We start from the raw sequence: 21,370 nt of genomic DNA, 5'->3' as shown, positions 1-21,370 counted from the left end.
ACTCAAGTAAAACCATGTGCCCTATAACATGGTTTCTCAACCTGTTGCCCACTGCGACCCACTTTTATTGAATGTTTGTCATCCATGACCCACCAGTGAGTGCTCAGCTCATGATGATCTGCATTTTCATGGGAACGTTGATTGACTAGCTCATCAGCGGACCGACGGCACATGTCCCTCATTATGTACCTCATTATTTTAACCCCCCTCGTGTTTCTTGTCTTTGCTGAATTCTTTTGTTTGTCAGCGAGTGTATCGGTTGGTCTATATCACCTTATCTTGTTGGTATTTTATAGCCCTCATTTGGCTCATTAACAATAACTAGAGACTAGTTCTGTTTTGTTTTCCTCTGTTGTGAGTTTTTGTTTGTATTTTTGCCTTGGTTTAATAAAGCTCCCTTTTGTTTTCTATCTTGGGTCCTTCACCTCCACAACACTACTGTGACCGACGAATTCAGCCACAGACTGACCCAGCGGAGATGGATTTTTTTTTATATATATATGTATATATATATATATATATATATATATATATATATATATAAATCTGGTTCTCCTGCACGCCAGCATGCAGCGCATGTCAAGAGGCTGTATGGGCTATGCCAGGAGGACAAGTCCGTGTAGCGGTATGCATTAGAATTTTTGGCTATATCCTCGGTGTCCCTTTGAGAGTGAGTAGTATCAGGATCCTTTCACTCTGTCAGTATGGGTTTTTGTGGTGACAGGATCCTGACACTTTTATTCTGTGTCTGTGTTGAGCACATGGCTCAGGGGTTCTCTCCTGACCATGTGCTCTACCTGTCCTTGTTTTTTGTCTCTGTGTGAGCGCACGGCTTTGGGTTGTGGTTTCCCTGCCATGCACTCTCCAGTTGGTTTTGTTTCATGTTCGGAGCATGGTGTTTGGATCCTGATTTTTCTGTCTGGTTCGGTTCTGGTGTCGGGATCCGGACACTCATTCTCCATGTCTTATTTTTCTTCCCACCCTCCCTCCCCGGGCACCTGTCCCTCCCCGGGCACCTGTCCCTCATTATTTAACTCCTTAGTTTAACCCCCCTCATGTTTCTTGTCTTTGCTGAATTATTTTGTCAATGAGTGTATCGGTGGGTGTATGTCACCTTATTTTGCTGGTGAGGCTTTTATAGCCCTCAGTCAGTTTGTCAACACTAGCTAGAGACTAGTTCTGTTTTGGTGTTTTCCTCCATAGTGAGTTTTTGTATATTTGCCTTGGTTTAATAAAGCTCACTTTTGTTTTTCATCTCTGCTTTTGGGTCCTCCATCTCCGCAACACTACTGTGACACCTGGAGATATTAACACGATTCGACAATAGAGGACACCGTTGCCCCAAACATTGCAAATGTACAGTTCTATCCTTCTAATTGGTCACTTGTACTCATGACGGAAAAGATCTCGCAACCGAGCAGACAATGATCCTCGAGTCATTTTGGGTTGCGACCCAGTGGTTGAGAAACCCTGCCCTGTAAGATACAATAGGGTATTCCTCTAGTGGGGTTTATGGGCCTGTAAAGCAGAATCCTCAATTAGAGCGCAACAGTCTGGGTATAGAAATAAAAATCCCATTTTCTTTTTTCCACAAGGGAATTAATGATTACTTGCAGTATAAACCTTTAAAGACAGACCTACCGTGAGCCCAAGGTTATAAAACAACAGCAAATGCTTCTGTTGAAGCCATCAGGACAGCACTTACAGTATTTCACTTGTAACTTGACTGCAGCTGCCCAGTCTAATTTACTTTTAAAGCGAGGCGGTTGGCATCTCAAATGAGCCTATGCTCTGCAGTGACTGTCCACTACCATGATGCATTGCGAATGATGCAATCATGTCTTCCTACACTCATAAACTAATTTTAATCAACAGCTTTAAATCAATAGTTTTATATTTTTCCATTGTTTATAATTTGTTTACGTTATTTGCAATGTTTCATTGGATTGTACTGTTCATTCCCTCATGAATGATTTCAGGTACACAGTTTTACCTTTTGTCTTTTAGTCTGATTTTTGTTGTGACTCACCTCAGAGCTGGTTGGTTTGGTTCATGGCTTAGAATACTTTTATGAAGGATTTTCTGAAATCCCTTTATATAAAATAAATGGGAAAAGCACTTCAAGAACCAAGATGGCTGAAAAACTGGGTGGGCACTTATTGGGGCCAAATCAAACTTTGAGAATATTTTTTATTGGACTGGGAACATCTGTGCATGAATAAAATGCTTGTTTGAATCTAATTCAAATATTGGTGCCTGAAATAAACAAGGACATCCACCCCTGTTATCTTTAAAGAATGAGTATATAAAAGATGATTTAATAAACTAGATGATATAATACATCCTTTCCGACTGTTGACATCACTAGAAAGTAAGAGTAACCGTCATTCATGATAAACTGCTGTTCTACCACTCTTTCCTAAAGGGGCACCACTCCACACAAATGTTTTTTGTTTGTTTTGTTTTTTTGCCTTCCTTCCTTTCAAATCTGGCAAGCTCATGATAGAGTGCAGCATAAAAATTAATTTACACTGTAAACTATTGGCCAGAGTGCTGTAGAAGCCATGGTATCTCTCCTTTTTTTTTAATTTTTTTTTTTATTGAAACAGTAAACATGGTAAACATGTTCAAATAATACAGACAAAAAAAGCACACAAAAAAAAAAGAGCAAAAAGAAAAACAAGGGGTTTTAAAAGACAAAACTCATTTATCTGTTAACTTGTATACATCAAAACTTTTAACAAATATTTGTGCTTTATTATTTTTTACATACCTTTCTCATCTTATGATAACACTGCAATTCTATCAAGTCATTTTTATTTGTATAGTGCTTTTCACAAATCGCATCATTTCAAAGCAGCTTTACAGAAAATCATGCATTAACAGAAAATGAAACTGTAATACCTATAAAGTCTTAGAGTCACCATTGTGTAGTTTGATTAAATATGATTGTAAATTGTGTATAATAATTAAATAATAATTGTATTTAGAGCCCCAGTGAGCAAGCTTAAGGCGACTGTGTCAAGGAACACAAAACTCCATAAGATGTTGGTCAATGGAGAAAAATAACCTAGGGAAAAACCAGGCTCACTGAGGGGGCCAGTTCCCCTCTGGATAAACATCATGAATATAATGCCAGTATTAGTTATTTATGTGCAGTGCAGGTCATGGTTTAAAATTAGTAAACTAAGTGTTAAGGTCCAGTGTTTAAACAAAGAATTTGTATGAACTGTAAGATTAATGTCTAATGTCTTTGAAATTCATCCTGGATTAACTGAAGAAGTTCACATAGATGCATTGTCCTTTGTTAGTTGGTTGATGAAGGCTTTTTTTGGCAATTAATTGATAGTCTATGTATTCCATTTCAAGAGTGTAGTCCATCAATAGACAAAGGTGATGCAGGCAGAGATCAATGAGGTGCATCGCAGTTCAACCGGCATGCCGTTCTGGTGAGGTTCGGTGGGGTTCATCCTAAATAAAATAAATTGGGTTTATTTTCTGACCATTCCATCTTATGTATAAAGTATCTCCCATAAATAATTAAGAAATTTGTTAAGAAAGAAAGGTTGACATCTTTGATGAAATTACAGTGGTGAAAATGAAGTAATACATCGTTTTCTTCAAGGGACATTGTATACTTTGTTTTCCTACACACAAATTGAGAGACATCATTCCAAAATAATTTAACAAAGTAGTAGTTCCTAAACAGATGGGATAATAGCTCTGTATCATCTTTACAGAATGCACATTTATCACTCATTTGAATTTTGCATCTTTTAATAATGTAATTTTTGACAGGATAAATTCTATGAATAATTTTGAATATAACCTCTTTAATTTGGTTAGAAATAAAGTATTTGTTACACTGAGTCCATACGTTTTCCCAATAAATACACTCTTCAATGACATTCCAGTAGATAAAACTAGGGATCTGTCACTTTTCTCTGCACTGGTCAAGGTGGACCAATCGCAGTAGTTTAAGATTACTAGGGGAGTTTTTATTTTATTTTATTTTTTTATTGTAGCGATTATTGGAACATATTTCCATCCTCAGGTCTGAATATTTGGACTGATCATATAAAAAAAATAATTTCAGACATAATACATTTCTCAAATGAAATGCAAAACTTGAGATTGGAATGCAGATCAATGAAGGATTTGGCATTCTGAGCCAACAAACGCCCCCTTGAGGGAAAAAAAAAAATTCAGTCTGTTTTTCAGACATACATGAGGACCAAACTTGCAAAAATGTAAAAATATACAGTATATAAAAATAAATAAATAAATGGACCAATAGGGTAAATGTTTATGTAGCTTTATTCATTTCTTGAAATATTTATTAAACTTATTTCTATATATCTGTTTCTGTATTTAATCATTTCCATATCTTTATTTCTTCATTTATTTCTGTAGTTTTTGTTCTTCCACTTATTTCTTCAACCTATATAATAATTGGGAGGCATGGCATTCACATTTATATATCTGGATAACCCAGACCTTCCCAAGAATAAGTATGTGAACCCTTTGGAATTACCTGCATTTATGTATAAATTTGTCTTCAAATCTGGTTTGAAGTTCATCTAAGTTCCAATAATGAAAAAACACAATCTGTTTTAACTAATTACACACAATTTATTGTATTGTTCTTGTACATACAAAACATTCTAACATTCACAGTGTAGATTGGAAAAAGTATGTGAACCCCTAGGCTAATGATGTCAAAAGTTAATTAGGAGTTGGCAAACCTGGCATCCAATTAATGAAATGAGATTGGAGGTGTGGCTTAGAGCTACTTTGACTTATAAAAAGCACTCAAACATTTTGAGTTTGTTATTCACAAGAAGCATCTGCTGATGTGGACCATACCTTGTAAAAAAGAGATCTCAGAAGACCTGCGATCAAAAATTGTTGCTTTGCATGAAGCTCGAAAGGGTTACAAAGTTATCTCGAAGAGTTAAGATTTCCATCTGTCCACAGTTAGACATATTGTCCATAAATGGAGATGATTTATTACTGTGGATACTCTCCCTAGAAGTGGTCATCCAGCCAAGATGACTCAAAGGGCAGACTGCAGAATACTCAGTGAGACAAAAAAAGAACCCTAGAGTGACAGATAAAGACTTTTTGATGTTCCAACAAAAACATTGCTGCGCACCTGAAGTTTGCCAAAGACCACCTTAACCTCCTGAGACTCCTGCGTGACTGCTGTGTGCATTTTCCATTCCCCTTATTGATTTTTATTTTTTTTTGTAATTAACATTTTTATTGATTCATATGCATATGACAGTGGAAAAAACTCAACACATATATAAAGAATCAACATTTTTCATTTAAACCCTACTAATACAATCCCACCCTGACCCCTAACGAACACCCCTGTGGTCCCATATAACACACACACACAATCCAAAAAAAAAAATAATAATAATAATAATATATATATATATATATATATACACACACACACACACACACACACATATACACACACACACACATACATATACACAAATAAATAAAATAATAATAAACATGCATGATTAAACTAAACTCTCCACATCCCCTCCCCGAGAGTCCCCCAAAAAAACTAAATATTTGCCCCATTTTTTAGCAAATAAGTCCCTAAACCCCAGCCTTCTACTTACCGCCTCTTCAAATGCAGCTACCCTCCCCATTTCCACACACCACTCCGAAAAAGAAGGTGCTCCATTTGACTTCCAACCCCTTAAAATTACTTGCCTGCTGATCATGAGACTGGTCATAACCCAATTTTTTTTTGTGATTATCCTCTAAATGCATGACCACCCCATCACCCAAAATACAGAGTCTGGGACAAAGCAAAACCTGAGTGTTCAAAACATCACACAAATAACTCTGAACCCCCAACCAAAGCTCCTGGATCTTAACACACCCCCAAAAGACATGGGTAGTGTCTCCAACTTCTGACTGGCATCACCAAGTGCATTAACCCTCCTCACAATCCAATCTGACCAACAAAAAGGGGACTTATTAATACACAGTTTAGGGTTCAGCCATATGCTCGAGGCTGCGTTTAAATAAATATCCGAATTAAACACTCTGGACACTTTTGTCCATATCGAGTGCAAATGCAAAATAACGGGGTGCGACTTAACCTCTCCGGCTTGTTTGATCGAAAGGCTTTGCAGTGGCAAGATAGGGGCAAGAACTTCCTTTTCAATACAAAACCAGGGAGGGGCTCTCTCAGGTGAAGTGACCAATGAGCCAAATGTCTAAGACCGAACGTGTAATAATAAAACAAAATCTTGGGTAGGCCTAGCCCACCTTTGTCAATTGGCCTATGTAACTTATTCAAATTTAACCTGGGGCGCTTACCATTCCAAAAAAAGGACTTTGCTATGCGAAGAGCTGGGGACATCTACAGGGAGAGACTGAAGCAGGTAGTTGAATTTTGGAATACAATTCATTTTAATAACATTAACCTTCCCAATCATCGATAAATGTAATGAAGCCCACCTGCCCACATCGCTCGAAAACCTTTTTATTAAAGGGTCAAAATTAACTAACTAAATCAGACAAATTTGCTGGGAATAAAATCCCCAAATACTTAATGCCCTGTTTGGGCCACTGGAAGGCTCCTGGCTGGAAAGCCGTTTCTGGGCAGTATGCTGTCAGCGCCAAAGCTTCGGATTTAGACCAATTGACTTTGTATCCTGAGAACTTGGAAAAGGAATTAAGAATTCTTTGGAGGCTAATAGGTTCAGAGACAAATAATAAAATATCATCTGCGTAAAGCAGAAGCTTATGCGCCACACCTCCCGCAACCACCCCTGGAAAATCATCCTCCTTTCTTATCGCGGCTGCTAATGGTTCAAGGGCAAGACAGAACAATAATGGGGAAAGAGGGCAACCCTGTCGAGTGCCCCTATTCAGAGTAAAATAATCTGAAATTAATCCATTTGTTTGTACCGCTGCTACAGGGTGTTTATAAAGAACTTAATCCAACCAATAAATGTACTGCCGAACCCATACATTTCCAAAATCTTAAAAAGATAATCCCATTCTACCATATCAAACGCCTTTTCGGCGTCAAGTGAGATGGCAGCGACCGGAGATTGTTCATTCGCTACTGACCACATGATATTGATGAGACGCCTGATGTTATCAGAAGAGCTGCGGCCCCGAATAAACCCCACTTGATCTATATGTATAAGAGATGTCATAACTTTACTTAATCGGTTAGCCAAAATTTTTGACAATATTTTTACACCTAGTTGGATCAGGGAAATTGGATGGTAACTTTTACACTCGCTTGGATCTTTGTCCTTTTTAAGAATCAGACTGGTCCAGGCTTGTGTCATGGTTGGAGGAAGTTTTCCCTTCTTTAATGATTCAGTATAAACTTCTAACAAAAGTGGAGCCAGTTCTGTAGCATAGGATCTCAAAAATTCTGCGGCAAAACCATCTGGCCCTGGAGCCTTGCCAGTAGGTAGGGACTTAATTACCTCGTCAAACTCCTCCAAGGTTATCTCAGAATCAAGAGAGTTTTTTTGCTTAATCATTAGTTTAGGAAGATCTAATGGTTCCACAAAGTTTCTAATATCTTCATCAGTAGACGAAGGCGTGGAACTATAAAGATCAATATAGAATTCTTTAAAGGCATTATTAATATCAATGGCTGTGGTTAATATTTCACCACCAGCAGATTTCACTGAGGGAATGGTAGAAAAAGACACTCTCTACTTTATATATCTAGCCAAAAGCTTCCCTGCTTTGTCACCCGACTCAAAGTATGACAAAGTATGTCTTGCCCTGAATAACCAAAACTCCACTTTCCATGACAAAATAGTATTATATCTATATTTCAATCGGGTCAATTCTCTGAGGCCATCAGCTGACATTCAGCGCTTCAGCTCTGCCTCTGCACTTTTAATATTCCCTTCCAATTCCACAAGTTCTCGTGCTTTGGATTTTTTGATGAATGAGGCATACTGTATGATCCGGCCCCCAAGAACCGCCTTGAGTGCCTCCCAAGCCACGCCCACAGAGGATACTGAGGACCAGTTGGTCTCCATATAGACATTGATTTCAGTCTTTATCATTTGTTGGAAATCAGGATTTTGCAGAAGGGATACATTAAGGCGCCAACTATATGATTTCTTTTTCTCTATATGTGGCATCACCTCTAAACTCACCAGGGTGTGATCTGAGACTAAAATGTTTCCAATTGAGCAATCAACAACAGATGAAATTAGGGATTTGGATATCCAAAAAAAATCTATTCTAGAATAAATCTTATGGACTGATGAAAAAATGTATAGTCCCTACCGGATGGGTTCAAAAGTCTCCAAATATCCGAAAGACCAAGATTTTTACACATCCTGTGAAGCGTCAGTGTTGCTCTAGGGGGTTTACACACTTTTGCTATGATCAAGGACTGAATCCATCAAAAGATTAAAGTCTCCTCCCAATATTATATCATGAGGGGTGCCAGCGGCTTGCAACATCCCTTCAAGATCTATAAAAAAAAGTCCTGATCATCATTGTTAGGTGCGTAAATATTAGCCAAAATCAGACTTTGCCCTTGAATTTCAGCTAAAACAATAATTACTCTTCCTAATTTATCTTTAGTCTGTTTGAGACATTTGAATTGTAGATGTTTATTAATCAATATAATGACTCCCTTGCTCTTACTTGAGCCAACACTAAAGAAAACATGTCCACCCCATATCTTCCCAAATTTTTCAGCTTCCTGCGGGGAAAGATGTGTTTCTTACATATCATATTTCTTACGTTTAAGAAAAGAAATAACCTTCCTTCTTTTTATGGGGTGCCCCAACCCATTCACATTCCATGTGGAGAGAGATAGTACACTCATATTAACAATTGACATTATATCAATATAAAAAAAAAAATTGCGTGTGAAAAACAAAATTATGCAGACCACATTCCCCATTAGTGAAACAATCAACCCCCGAACAAAACAAACAGAAAAAAGAAAAATGTGCGCATTAACCCCGCGCATGAAAGCGCTAACCGGCGACAATCCCTCTAAACTCAAAAGGTCCATGAACGCCCACGAGCCCCCACGACAACTTTGCCATCGGATTGCTCAATTTTGCCTCACAAATTTGTGAGGCAAAATTACATAACAGAAAATACTTTGTGAAATAAACCCAGTCAATAGGAAGAATGAACACAAAGAATGTGTAGATTCATTCACAGAACTGTCTCAAAGGTGTGATCTTCCACAAAACAAATTCCAGCTGATATAAAACCATTCAGATTCCTCGGACAGACAAATGAATGTTCAGTGAGCCGGCTGTTATGAGTTCAGCGGATGACGTAATCATTCCAATGTCCCGTAAAAAAAACTCAACAAAACAAACTACAGTCAGCAGGAGGAATAAGCATGAATAATGAACAGATTAATCCACAGCTGTTCCAAAGGAGTGTTATTTAATAGAACAAGCTCCAGCCACTAGGCGGAACCAACACAAAAAGAAACAAAACCGGCATCCCGGTTCCCCGGATGATCGAGTCAATTCACTCGGAGGCTGCATAGAAGTATATACCATGACTTACACAATCCGTCAGATTTATAAAAGACATCCTTTGTGTGATGCATGTAGATATTTTGCGGTCATCTGTAGTGTCCACTCTCAATCTGTCCGGGAACTTCAATGCAAAAGTAATCTTTCATCAATGCAAAAGTTTCTTTAAGGAAAAGTTTATTCACAAAACAAGCTCCAGCCGCTCGGCGGAGCCAACGCAAAAAATCCAAAATGTCGCCCAGCTTCCTCAAGAGTAAGTACAGCGAGTCAGACCCACTCACATGAGAAACATCCAATGGTTACTCAGACACTGATTCAATAAAAGACATTGCCTGATTTGGACATGAAAATACTTTGCGACCGACCTTCGTTTCTATTCTCAGTTTGGCCGGAAACATCAGAGCGAACGAGATCTTTTTCTGATGTAAGAGTTTCTTACATTCCTTGAACCGATCGGGTTTCTCTCGTCAAACTCGCAAATCCGGGAACAAGAAAATATTATGGTTCTTCCAAGAAAGCTTCCCTTCCAAGAAAGCTTCCCTTTCCCTTGTGTTGCGCCAGGCTCCTCGCCTGGCGCAACACAAGATCTTTATCGGATGATCTCAGAAATCTGGCCAGAATCGATCGGGGCCTTTCTCCCTCAGCAGATCTGCGAGCTGGGACTCTGTGAGCTCGCTCGATTTCCAGCTTGTGGCCTGTTATGTCGAGCAGTCTCGGGAAAAACTCGTCTAGGAATTTCACCATATCTCTGCCCTCCTCATGCTCAGGAATTCCAACAATTCGAACATATGTGGACAGTGAGACTTAGTTGTGAAATTTTAAATAATACCAAGCTATAGAAAGGCAGATGTTTTTTTTTTATCAAATTGTTTATTATAATAATAATAATGAATAATAATAATAATAATTCCTTACATTTATATAGCGCTTTTCTTGGCACAAAGCACTTTACATATTATAGGGGGACTCTCTTCAACCACCACCGGTGTGCAGCATCCACCTGGATGATGCGATGGCAGTCATAGTGTGCCAGAACACCCACCACACACTAGCTAATGGTGGAGAGGAGAGGAGAGTAGAGTGATGTAGACAATTCAGGGATGGCAATTATTAGGAGGCCATGATAGATAAGGGCCAATGGGGAGAATTTTGGTCAGGACACTTGCCAAATACTTCTACTCTTTACGAGAAGTGCCCTGGGATTTTTAATGACTACAGAGAGTCAGGACGATGTTTTAACATCTCATCCGAAAGACGGTGCTTTTTTACAGTATAGTGTCCCCGTTATGTTTCCAGGAGTGTTGGTTATTCAGGTTTTTGAGACATTACAGACATTACATCAGAAATGAGCATAAATAATTCTGATTCAATGTATTGGCCAGCATCATCCAATCACTGCCATGTTAAAATAAAATTATACATTATAAATTCTGAATCTATGTACGTCCGGAGAACATTGACATTCAAAAGTAAACAATTAAGGCTTGAATCCGAGCACTGACATCCCCTGCCAGCCCTTGACACAGGTGTATGCAAAACAAACCAAAACACTTCTCTTTGAAATTTAACAAAGTTTACTGATGTAGTAATTTCAATTAATAATCAATACAATGCAGTCAATAAACTTACAACTACAAACTAAACAGTGACATGATTAGATATGGTAACCAAAATAAGCCTATAACACATGAGAGGAAGGTATGTGTGTGTGTGTGTGTGTGTGTGTAAGGAATGACGCGCACAAAATGGAAGTGATTCTCGTGGAGAGTATATCATACGAGGTTTCTGGCCAGAGAATATGGCCGTGAATGTGGGCGGAGAGAAGCCGGTTAATGGCGTCTGCCCATTTACCGTGTTTCTCCACCTGTATGATAACTTAGGGACAAAGCTGAGCTTTATCACCAAGTTATCTACTAGCCAAATGTGTGTGCAGGTATGTTTGTGAGGGGTCACACACGCGCAGTACGAGAGAGAGAGAATAAAGTGGCGTCACCGAAGCCGGTTTCGCGATCGTGGGAGAGAAAGCAGCTGTTAGTTTACCACTCAGAGACGCTGTGGACGGCTCGTAAACCGTCCCACGGGTCTTTGGTTCTTTAATGGATAAACTCAGTGTGCCAGTCTCACCCACGATGGTGGAAATACACAACAGTCCAATGTGGTTGGACTACAACACAGCAAATCTCATTCGTGATAACAGTATGTTACATTAATACCTTGAGTATTATTAGCAGCAATGAGCGGACTCAGTGGTCTGTAAACTGTACAAACAATAACCTTGATACACAATAATAATACACTATAATATTCTATCTCTGCCCAGACGTAAACCTCTTGAGTCCAACAATTTCACATTCATCTCCATAGTTTAACTTAAGTTGTGTTGAAGTTTGTTACAAATTTTAGTTCCCATATTTTGATGTGTCTAAAACAATGATGATGTTAATATGTTTATCAGAAATAAACAATGTTGATATGTTTAATCAGACAACCTAACTTGTATGTCTTTTTCCCACTTCCTGCCATCTCAGGCACTATTTCGGCTGCCAGTGAACAACCGATCGTGGACTCACCTCAGGCAAATAAAGGTCCTAATATCCTTAGCAGTCACTGTCAAAATCCAGACATATATTTAAGTTTTATATGTCATATGGTGCATTGTGGGAATTTTTAGAGAGGGAATGTTTCAGTGCACTGGAACGATTTTGTGATTGAGACAACTCTAGAAATTGCCGACTCCCTGGTCAGTGCCCTGACTACTAAACAAGGGAGCTGATTAAGACACAGCCCAAGTTTCGTTTCAGTATGCCAAGGCGTTGCGGAGATACAGCCTCATGTCTATTTTGGCATGCTTGCTGTCAAATTTGCTGAAACTTTATTTGAGAGCAGTCTGGTCTATTGAAAAGCTTTTGATAACTTTTTGTCACCAGTGTCCCTATATACATGGAACATTTCGAGCAAATCATGCATACTGCCTATGAGGAGTTTGAAAAAGTAGGTTTTTCAGAAAATTCAAAATGGCAGAAAATCTAGTTGCCGGAGCTTCGACCCATTGGGACTCAGCATGACTCATGAGCCAAGGAATCCGAGGAGAAAAAAAAAATGTTCTAAGCCTAACGGTTCAAAAGTTATTAGCTTAAACATAAGTGCAAATTTGAACTGTTGATGGTGCTAGAGGGTTTGATTTAGATACTTTCAGTGCCAGATTTCACAACTTTCCTCCAAAGGGTTCTATGGGCTGCCAGACAGAAAAAGAAAAAGATACAATAGGTGCCTATGCATCTTTGGTGCTTGGCCCCTAATAATGATATTAACATTTTAGTGCGGAGGATAAAATTCACAAAAACTATCCTAATTTAAGCCAGTTTTAGTGATTGAAAGTAAGTTACAAAATCAGTGTTTGAAAAAACAAGCATTTGTTACTCAAAACCTTTTTGCAGATTCTTCTAGGTTGCACTTTATGTTTCTTACAATCTGTAGAAGTATTTGGTCTTATAACATGTTTGAATTCAATGGACCCTATTTTAAGAGCGGCAGTGTTAAGCGCAGCGCAATGTTTTAAGTCATAAGTGCAAAGTCAATGGGCATGGCCATGAAGTTTTGGTATTTTCGTGCCAGCATATGCTAAGTCTAGGTGCAAGTGGGTTAAGCAAAATCGCCAGTGCAACGCGCAAATGGGCTGAATCAAGTGCAATTTAATTCTGAGGTTCTTCTCTGGCACCGTCTGCGTCCTATTATACAGTCCATTCCCTGTCAAGCACCAGCAATATAAACAAAGACAGCACATTCATAAGAAGTTGGTAGTGTAAATGGACTGTATAATTATGTTCTTTTGTGCCTTGATGAATGTCAGGCATATTTCTATGACAGTGACAAGCTCCATTTATACTCACAGAAAATATGATTCTTGTCAGAATTTGGATGTATGCTGCAATAAATTAAGTAATTATTATTAATCACTTTCATCTACTGACACAAAAATCATTCATAGTATTAAAAGTGATTGTATCTGAACGCACTTCACTTCTACCGGTCGATTTTGTAATGTAATTCATTTATTGAAATCATAAATATTTATGAATTCAAATTACATTTAAAAAGAAACGAAAATATAACCAAAATAACAAAGTGGTCAAAAATATCACACCAAATCAAATCCAAACATTCTACACTCTCCAACTTCCACCGGCCCCGTTTGCAGTGACTTAAAAAAAAAATCACTCTACGACAACAGGTGGAAAATTACATGTCCAAATTCAATCATAAATACAATAATAAGAACAAGAATAATAGTACATATAAACATAACAATAAAAATAATAATTGAAAAAATAAACCATGACCTCTTGAAAGTTTAACACAAATCTCATAATTTTTTGATTCAACAAATAGCTTCAACAGCGATTGTCAAGGACATTATTTGATGTTCTGTACTTTCAGAATTTGGACATTAACTTTATTATCACCTGCTAGTGAAATCTCCAAACTGCAAATGCAGGAACTGAATTTGGAGAACACTGGATCATCCTGCAAAAACAGACACTAAAAAGAAAGTGGACTGCAGGCAGCAAAAATGCAGGGCAGATGAAAATCACATTTAAATTATTTTCAAACGCCACAAACCATCACACTATTATTACTGTATGTTTTTGTTGGGTGAAACACAAAATGTTAGGAAGAGACGAGTTTTAGAGACTGACAACCTGTCACCATTTACTTTATTATCTGGAAATCAGATGTAATGAATGTGATTGGTGACTGTTATTTTTAATGAATTGTAATATTGTAGTTTTAAGACTTTGCCAGATTATTCATTTTTGTACAAAATGTCTGTATTTATGTTTATATTCCACATTTTTACAAGCTATGGAAATGTTGAGCACATGATGTTTTACATAATTTCTTGGAAAGTTATTGTCACTGAAATGAACATTAGAACCTTATGCACTATTAGGTAAAGTAGTTTTGTGTTGAAACACGTGTTTGTAGCCTTTTCTAGATATAATCACAGAGTATTTAGCAGAGATGGGACTTCAATTTAAATGAATGGGAGAAATTGGAACACCCAACTGCAGCCAACGGTCAGCGGATGTAGAAAGGAAGTCCCGCCTTACAGGTAAAAGAGCCAATCAGCCAATCACTAGATACAGACATCGCCTATCAATCAACTTGAGAACGCATGCGCATTAGCTATAAAATCTGGGGATTTTTTTTTTTATTATTTTTTTTTTTTTTTAGCGTAACAGGAGGTAAAGAAGCACCATTTATGATACCAGTGTTGTCAGATTTAACTGATGATTTGAAATATGTTCTTTGATCGTAATCTTGACCAACCGTTTTGGAGATTTCGGTCTTTGCCCATTCAAGTAGATAGGAGCTGCACTGGCATGACTGGAAATAACCTCCTGAGAGCATTCCAAAAATGGCCGACAGTGGTCTGACTTGCTAGAGAGACTTTGATATAACTGAGTTACAATGTCAAAATACATCAACAACTCTTTTTAGAACCTTTTGAATTTCAAACTCAATTTAGGCCACAATTGTAACTGATGGGATTAAATGAGTTTTAATCCTGCTATCGGAATCCCATTTTATTTTTAATAAATTCTACATGTAGATCTTAAGATGAGCACCTCGGCTGATTTGTTGCAGACGTTGCTAATATGATTTTGAGCAATTCACTAACATTGTATCAGATAATATAAAAAGCTGAGCAGCACAAATCACAAAATCTTTTAATTCAAATCATTGAGATTTTACTGAAATACAAAATATTGGATTTTTGTCTCAACCGGACAGTTTACTGAAACTACTGGTCGTATTTCTTACTGTCTCTGTGCAGTGTGGCTGCTGTAAAGGTAGCCTATAATTTGATATACCAAAGATATACTGGTTTAACTGAACATAACATCTGTCACTTTTCTAGATATACTACAATATTAACATAATATTAGCCTAAATCAATAGGTCTACGTTACATACGATATTTGATTGGCTTAATGTATTGATTTAATAGGGCTGGGAATCGATTACAAAAAGAATCGATTCTTAGGCATTGGGAATTGAGAATCGACTCTAAAGCTTGAAATCGATTCCGCTCGGGGAAATGGACTGATATGTTAATTTTCGTGATCACTGGACTACTACACATTCCAGAAGCCTTAACAGCACTAATTCAATTCACAAAAGGATTATAACATGACTTCAGCTTAACGATCATCAACTTGATTCTGAATCTTTTGCAGTTCGTCAGCCATAAAATGTGCTCAGTTTGTTTAAATGTGTATGATGCAATCGCACAAGCCCTTCAACACATCGGACAGATGCTTTCCAGACTTATACTCTAGTCTGCCAGTGTTTTACTTTGAATCAAACTAATAATCCAATAAAATGCGAATTTGTGATGGAAAATGGTTGTATAGTAAACACTTCACCAATGTTACAACACCTGTCTGCAACCAGGAGATGGCAGAGAAGGATCAAGTAACAGCGAGTTAGCTGCTCAGTTCACATCAATAAATCGGTAATTACATTTTAAATGATGAATGGACTGCACTCATAAAAGCAAGAGTCTAACACTTCTTTACTCATTCTCAGTATTTTTACAGTAAGCCTATTTTAAGGCTGTTTTAAAACATTTCGCATATTTGTTTTCCATTCTCTTTACACAATTTATACATTAAAATCACTCTATGAAATCAAATTCAAAACCAAAATGTTAAATATGCATTATGAAAAATATTGTAATATTATATGAAATAAACCAGTACAAAAACTTGGATTTTTAAATAAAACTAAAGTGTATGTTTGGATGTTTTTATTTAGTGTACAAAAGGTAGTGGACAACTGCATACTAATATAAACCTCTTTATAACAAGGTCAACTTATGGGTGGTAACAGGCAATTTCAGTGTAGATAAAAGTTCCCTCAAATGTGCATCTAGGACCAAATGTAATACTAGAATAGACCTATAAATAGTAAATGCCATTCATTCTATCACAAATAGTGCAAAGAACGCTTTAAAGTGAGCTGTTTATTATGAGAATCGAAAAAAATGAGTCTAGAATCGACTCTTGGAATCGATTCCATCGATTCCGAAAACCAGGAATCAGAATCGACTCCAGAATCTCTAGAATCAAACAGCCCTACATTTAATCATTTAACATGTATTCTACAGTACAACAGTACACCTGAAGACATCTCTCCTCATGAAACTATGTGATTCAAATGTGTACTAGATCGTGTTCAATAGTTTTTATTCTTCCCTGTTTATTAAAACAAGTTAATGCGATAAATAAATGATACTGCACCTCGTCATATACTGCACCTCACTACTAACTAGACGCATTTATTCACATTTTCTGTGACGAATTGTTGGCGATAAATTTGCGGAATGGATTTTAAAGCCAGATGAGTGTATGCTATTAGTCTACAATAAACAAGTAGCTGAAAGCATCATCAAATTAGTCACAATATTTAATAAACGAACAAGAAAGAGGTGATGAGTAGAACTGTGTGCAAGAATAAGTCAAATAACACCGCTTGAGTAGTCTTTGACGCGTGAGAGGAGGAACTGACTTTGAGCTGTAGGGTGTATATCACATTACCACACACACACACACACACACACACTTTACTCGACATTTACCTTCCTACAGCTCTCTAGGTTCCTCCTCACGTCTGGTGCTCGAGCAGAACTTTGAATCAGTGAAAGTGGATCTTCTTTTGTACTGATCTGATTCTTCACAACAAACACTCCACTAACGTATTGTATGTGTGTATGAAGAGATATTTCTTCCAGCGCTGGTAAGTCTGTGTGTGTGTGCGCGCGCGCGCTTTTGATGTGGCGTTCATTGATTGATTGATAGCTCCTTGTTCTGCTTCCTGTTCCTTGTTTACTTTCATGTATTGACTTTAAAGTTTCTGTGATTTGTTCAAATATGTCACACTGGCATATTTTTCGACCCAGTAGCAATTTTTATTATAGGAACTGACTTTGTAAAATGTATTTACTCTTATAGTTATACTCAGTGTTGGGGAGTAACGGAATACATGTAACAGGATTTCGTATGTAAAATACAAAATATAAGTAACTGTATTCCACTACAGTTACAATTTAAATCATTGGTAACTAGAATACAGTTACATTCAAAAAGTATTTTGATTACTGAAGAGATTACTTTGCATTTTATTGTCATTTGTTTCATTTAATATTTAGTCCTTTCAGATGGAAAACATTTAGACATATAAATGATGTGATCCAATGTGCATTTGAACAGCGGTGAAACACTTTCTTATGATGTGTTACATTCATACGAGCAGACAGAGAAGTTTGAAGTAATTAAGTAAAACGAGCCGGGGAGCCTATTTGGTTGGAGAAATGAGGGAAATTCGGCGAGAGATGTTGAACAATGCCGAATAAGGTCGTTGCTGACTTGGATGATCTTGCTGTAATACGTCAATCGATCACCGCCATGGAGACGAAATTCTCTGAGGTGGTTACAAGAGTCGGGGATGTCGAGAAACAGATAGATTATCTGGAGTCATCAGAGAGGGAATTATCTGCTAATCCACTAGCGACCAAGGTGGATTTGGAGCATGTCTGGGTGAAGTTGGAGGACACAGAGAACCGTAGCCGGTGGAATAATGTCCGAATCAGAATAATGTCCGAGCCTAGCGGCTGGAGTTTGTTTTGTGTAGTAACACTCCTTCGGGACAGTTTTGTGGATGAATCTGCACGTGCTTTGTGCTTATGCCTCCTATTGACTGGAGTTTGTTTTGTGGAGTATTTCTTCCAAGACATTGGAGTGATTAGTTCATTTGTTGCACTCATGTAGCAGCCGAATGGGCCAGCTCATTGAACATTTGTTTGACTGTCCGAGGAAACTGAGCACCTTTTTTTTTTTTTTTTTTGTGCTGGTTCCGCCTAGCGGCTGGAGTTTATTTTGTGGAGTAACACACCCTCGGGACAGTTAAGTTGATGAATCTACACTGGAGTTTGTTTTATAGATTATCTTTTGTTGTGTAATTCTGTCACACAAAATTTGTATAGAAACACCGGACTTGAGCGGCAAAGTTGACACAGGGGCTCTCGTAGGCGTACATGGACTGTTTGAGTTTAGAGGGATGGATGGCAGTTGGCGCTGTCGTGCGTGGGGTTAATGCGCACGTTTTTCTTTTTTCTGTTTGTTTGGTTCGGGGGAAGTTTGTGGTTTGATTGTTGCACTAATGTTGGAATGTTGTCTTTATAATTTTGTTTTTGACACAATCTATTTTTTCTCATGTGTCAAAATGTCAAATGTTAATATGAGTGGATTGTCTCTGTCCACGTGGAATGTGAATGGGTTGGGGCACCCCATAAAAAGAAGGAAGGTTATTACAGATATTTGGAGACTTTTGAACCCATCTGGTAGGGACTATAAATTTTTTTCATCAGTCCATAAGATTTATTCTAGAATAGATTTTTTATATATTTATATCTAAGTCCCTCATTTCATCTGTTGTTGACTGCTCAATTGGAAACATTTTAGTCTCAGATCACACCCTGGTGAGTTTAGAGGTGTTGCCACATACGGAGAAATGGAAATCATATAGTTGCGCTTTAATGTATCCCTTTTGCAAAATCCTGAATTCCAACAAATGGTAAGACTGAAATCAATGTTTATATGGAGACCAACTGGTCCTCAGTATCCTCTGTAGGTGTGGCTTGGGAGGCACTTAAGGCAGTTCTTAGGGGCCGGATCATACAGTGTTCCTCATCCACCAAAAAATCCAAAGCACGAGAACTCGTGGAGTTGGAAGGGAATATTAAAAGTGCTGAGGCAGAGCTGAAGTGCCGAATGTCATCTGATGACCTCAGAGAATTGACCCAATTGAAATACAGATATAATACTATTTTGTCACGGAAGGTGGAGTCTTGGCTATTCAGGGCAAGACAGTAATACTTCGAGTCGGGGGACAAGGCAGGAAAACTTCTGGCTAGCTATATAAAATAAAGAGAGTCTTTTTCTACCATTCCCTCAGTGCAATCTGCTGGTGGTGAAAAATTGACCTCCATTGATATTAATAATGCTTTTAAAGAATTCTATTTTGATCTCTATAGTTCCACGTCTTCGTCTACTGAAGAGGATATTAGAAACTTTGTGGAACCATAAGAACTTCGTAAACTGACGGCTGAGCAAAAAAATTATCTTGATTCTGAGATAACCTTGGAGGAGTTTGGCAAGGTAATTAAGGCCTTGCCTACAGGCAAGGCTCCGGGGCCAGATGGATTTGCCAATGAGTTTTTTAGATCTTATGCTACAGAATTGGCTCCACATTTGCTAGAATTTTATACAGAATCATTAAAGAATGGGAAACTTCCGCCAACCATGACGCAAGCCCGGATCAGTCTGATTCTTAAAAAGGACAAAGATTCAAGCGAGTGTAAGAGTTACCATCCAATTTCCCTGATCCAGCTAAATGTTAAAATATTGTCAAAAATTTTGGCTAACCAATTAAGTTATGATATCTCTTATACATATAGATCAGGTGGGGTTTATTCGGGGCCGTAGCTCTTCTGATAACATTAGGCGTTTCATCAATATCATGTGGTCAGTGGCGAATTATCAGACTCCATCGCTGCCATTTCTCTTGACACCGAAAAGGTGTTTGATATGGTAGAATGGGATTATCTTTTTAAGATTTTGGAAATGTATGGGTTCGGGAATACTTTTATTGGATGGATTAAGTTACTTTATAGACACCCGGTAGCGGCAGTACAAACAAATGGATTAATTTCAGATTATTTTACTCTGGATAGGGGCACTCAGCAGGGTTGCCCTCTTTCCCCATTATTGTTCTGTCTTGTTCTGGAACAATTAGAAGCCACGATAAGAAAGGAGGAGGATTTTCCAGGGGTGGTGGTGGGAGGTGTGGCGACATAAGCTTTTGTTTTATGTAGATTATATTTTATTATTTGTCTCCGACCCTCAATATATAGTATGTGTTTATCCCCTATATCATCAATATAGGGGATAAACACATAAAAAATTGGGTCCTGGCTGGTGTTATGGTTGGCAGATAGATTGTTTTAAGGGGATGGAAGTCGGCTGGAGTGCCCTCAATTCAAGAGTGGTGCATGGAGATGGGAAGGGTGGCGGCTTTCGAGGAAGCATCATCTAGAAGGCTGGGGAACTATGATATGTTTGTTAACTGTTTGAATCAGTTAACAAACAGTTTTCAGAAAAGGAAAGACAATTAAATAAGTGCTTTTACATTTTAAACATTATATTTTAATTATATAATATAAATGTTCATCACTGATTAAAAAAAATGACCATAAAGTAGCCAACATGTTACTGTCGTGTTTTTGGGGCATGGTAACATCTTGCCATATACAGTTGAAGTCAGAAGTTTACACCTTAGCCAAATACATTTAAACTCAGTTTTTCACAATTCCTGACATTTAATCGTAGAAAACTTTCCCTGTCTTAGGTCAGTTAGGATCACTACTTTATTTTAAGAATGTGAAATGTCAGAATAATAGTAGAGAGAATGTTTTATTTCAGCTTTTATTTCTTTCATCACATTCCCAGTGGGTCAGAAGGTTACATACAGTTTGTTAGTATTTGGTATCATTGCCTTTAAATTGTTTAACTTGGGTCAAACGTTTTGAGTTGCCTTCCACAATCTTCTCACAATAAGTTGCTGGAATTTTGTCCCATTCCTCTGGACAGAACTGGTGTAACTGAGTCAGGTTTGTAGGCCTCCTTGCTCGCACATGCTTTTTCAGTTCTGCCCACAAATTTTCTATCAGATTAAGGTCAGGGCTTTGTGATGGCCACTCCAATACCTTGACT

General features: G+C 37.8%; 2 protein-coding genes across 4 annotated transcripts in view; one reads left to right on the top strand and one right to left on the bottom strand.

Annotated features, from left to right (window-relative positions):
• LOC127433385 (uncharacterized) overlaps nucleotides 1-21,370 on the bottom strand; it is a 257,954-nt gene that overhangs the window by 120,498 nt on the left and 116,086 nt on the right. The window lies entirely within an intron of this gene.
• The window catches only part of LOC127433377 (SH2 domain-containing protein 4A-like), a 36,654-nt gene continuing 32,425 nt past the window's right edge, over nucleotides 17,142-21,370 (top strand). For 2 of the 3 annotated variants that reach the window (XM_051685235.1, XM_051685237.1), the window contains exon 1: nucleotides 17,142-17,336. The gene's annotated coding sequence lies outside the window, so the exon portion shown is untranslated. Of the gene's footprint in view, nucleotides 17,337-19,632; nucleotides 19,757-21,370 lie in introns of all 3 variants that reach the window. The other variant, XM_051685236.1, reaches the window with a different exon arrangement.

Source organism: Myxocyprinus asiaticus, chromosome 43, assembly GCF_019703515.2.
Source record: "Myxocyprinus asiaticus isolate MX2 ecotype Aquarium Trade chromosome 43, UBuf_Myxa_2, whole genome shotgun sequence".
Taxonomy (NCBI): Eukaryota; Metazoa; Chordata; class Actinopteri; order Cypriniformes; family Catostomidae; genus Myxocyprinus; species Myxocyprinus asiaticus.
Note: the sequence above shows the minus strand (reverse complement) of the source record. Positions and strands in the feature narration are given on the sequence as shown.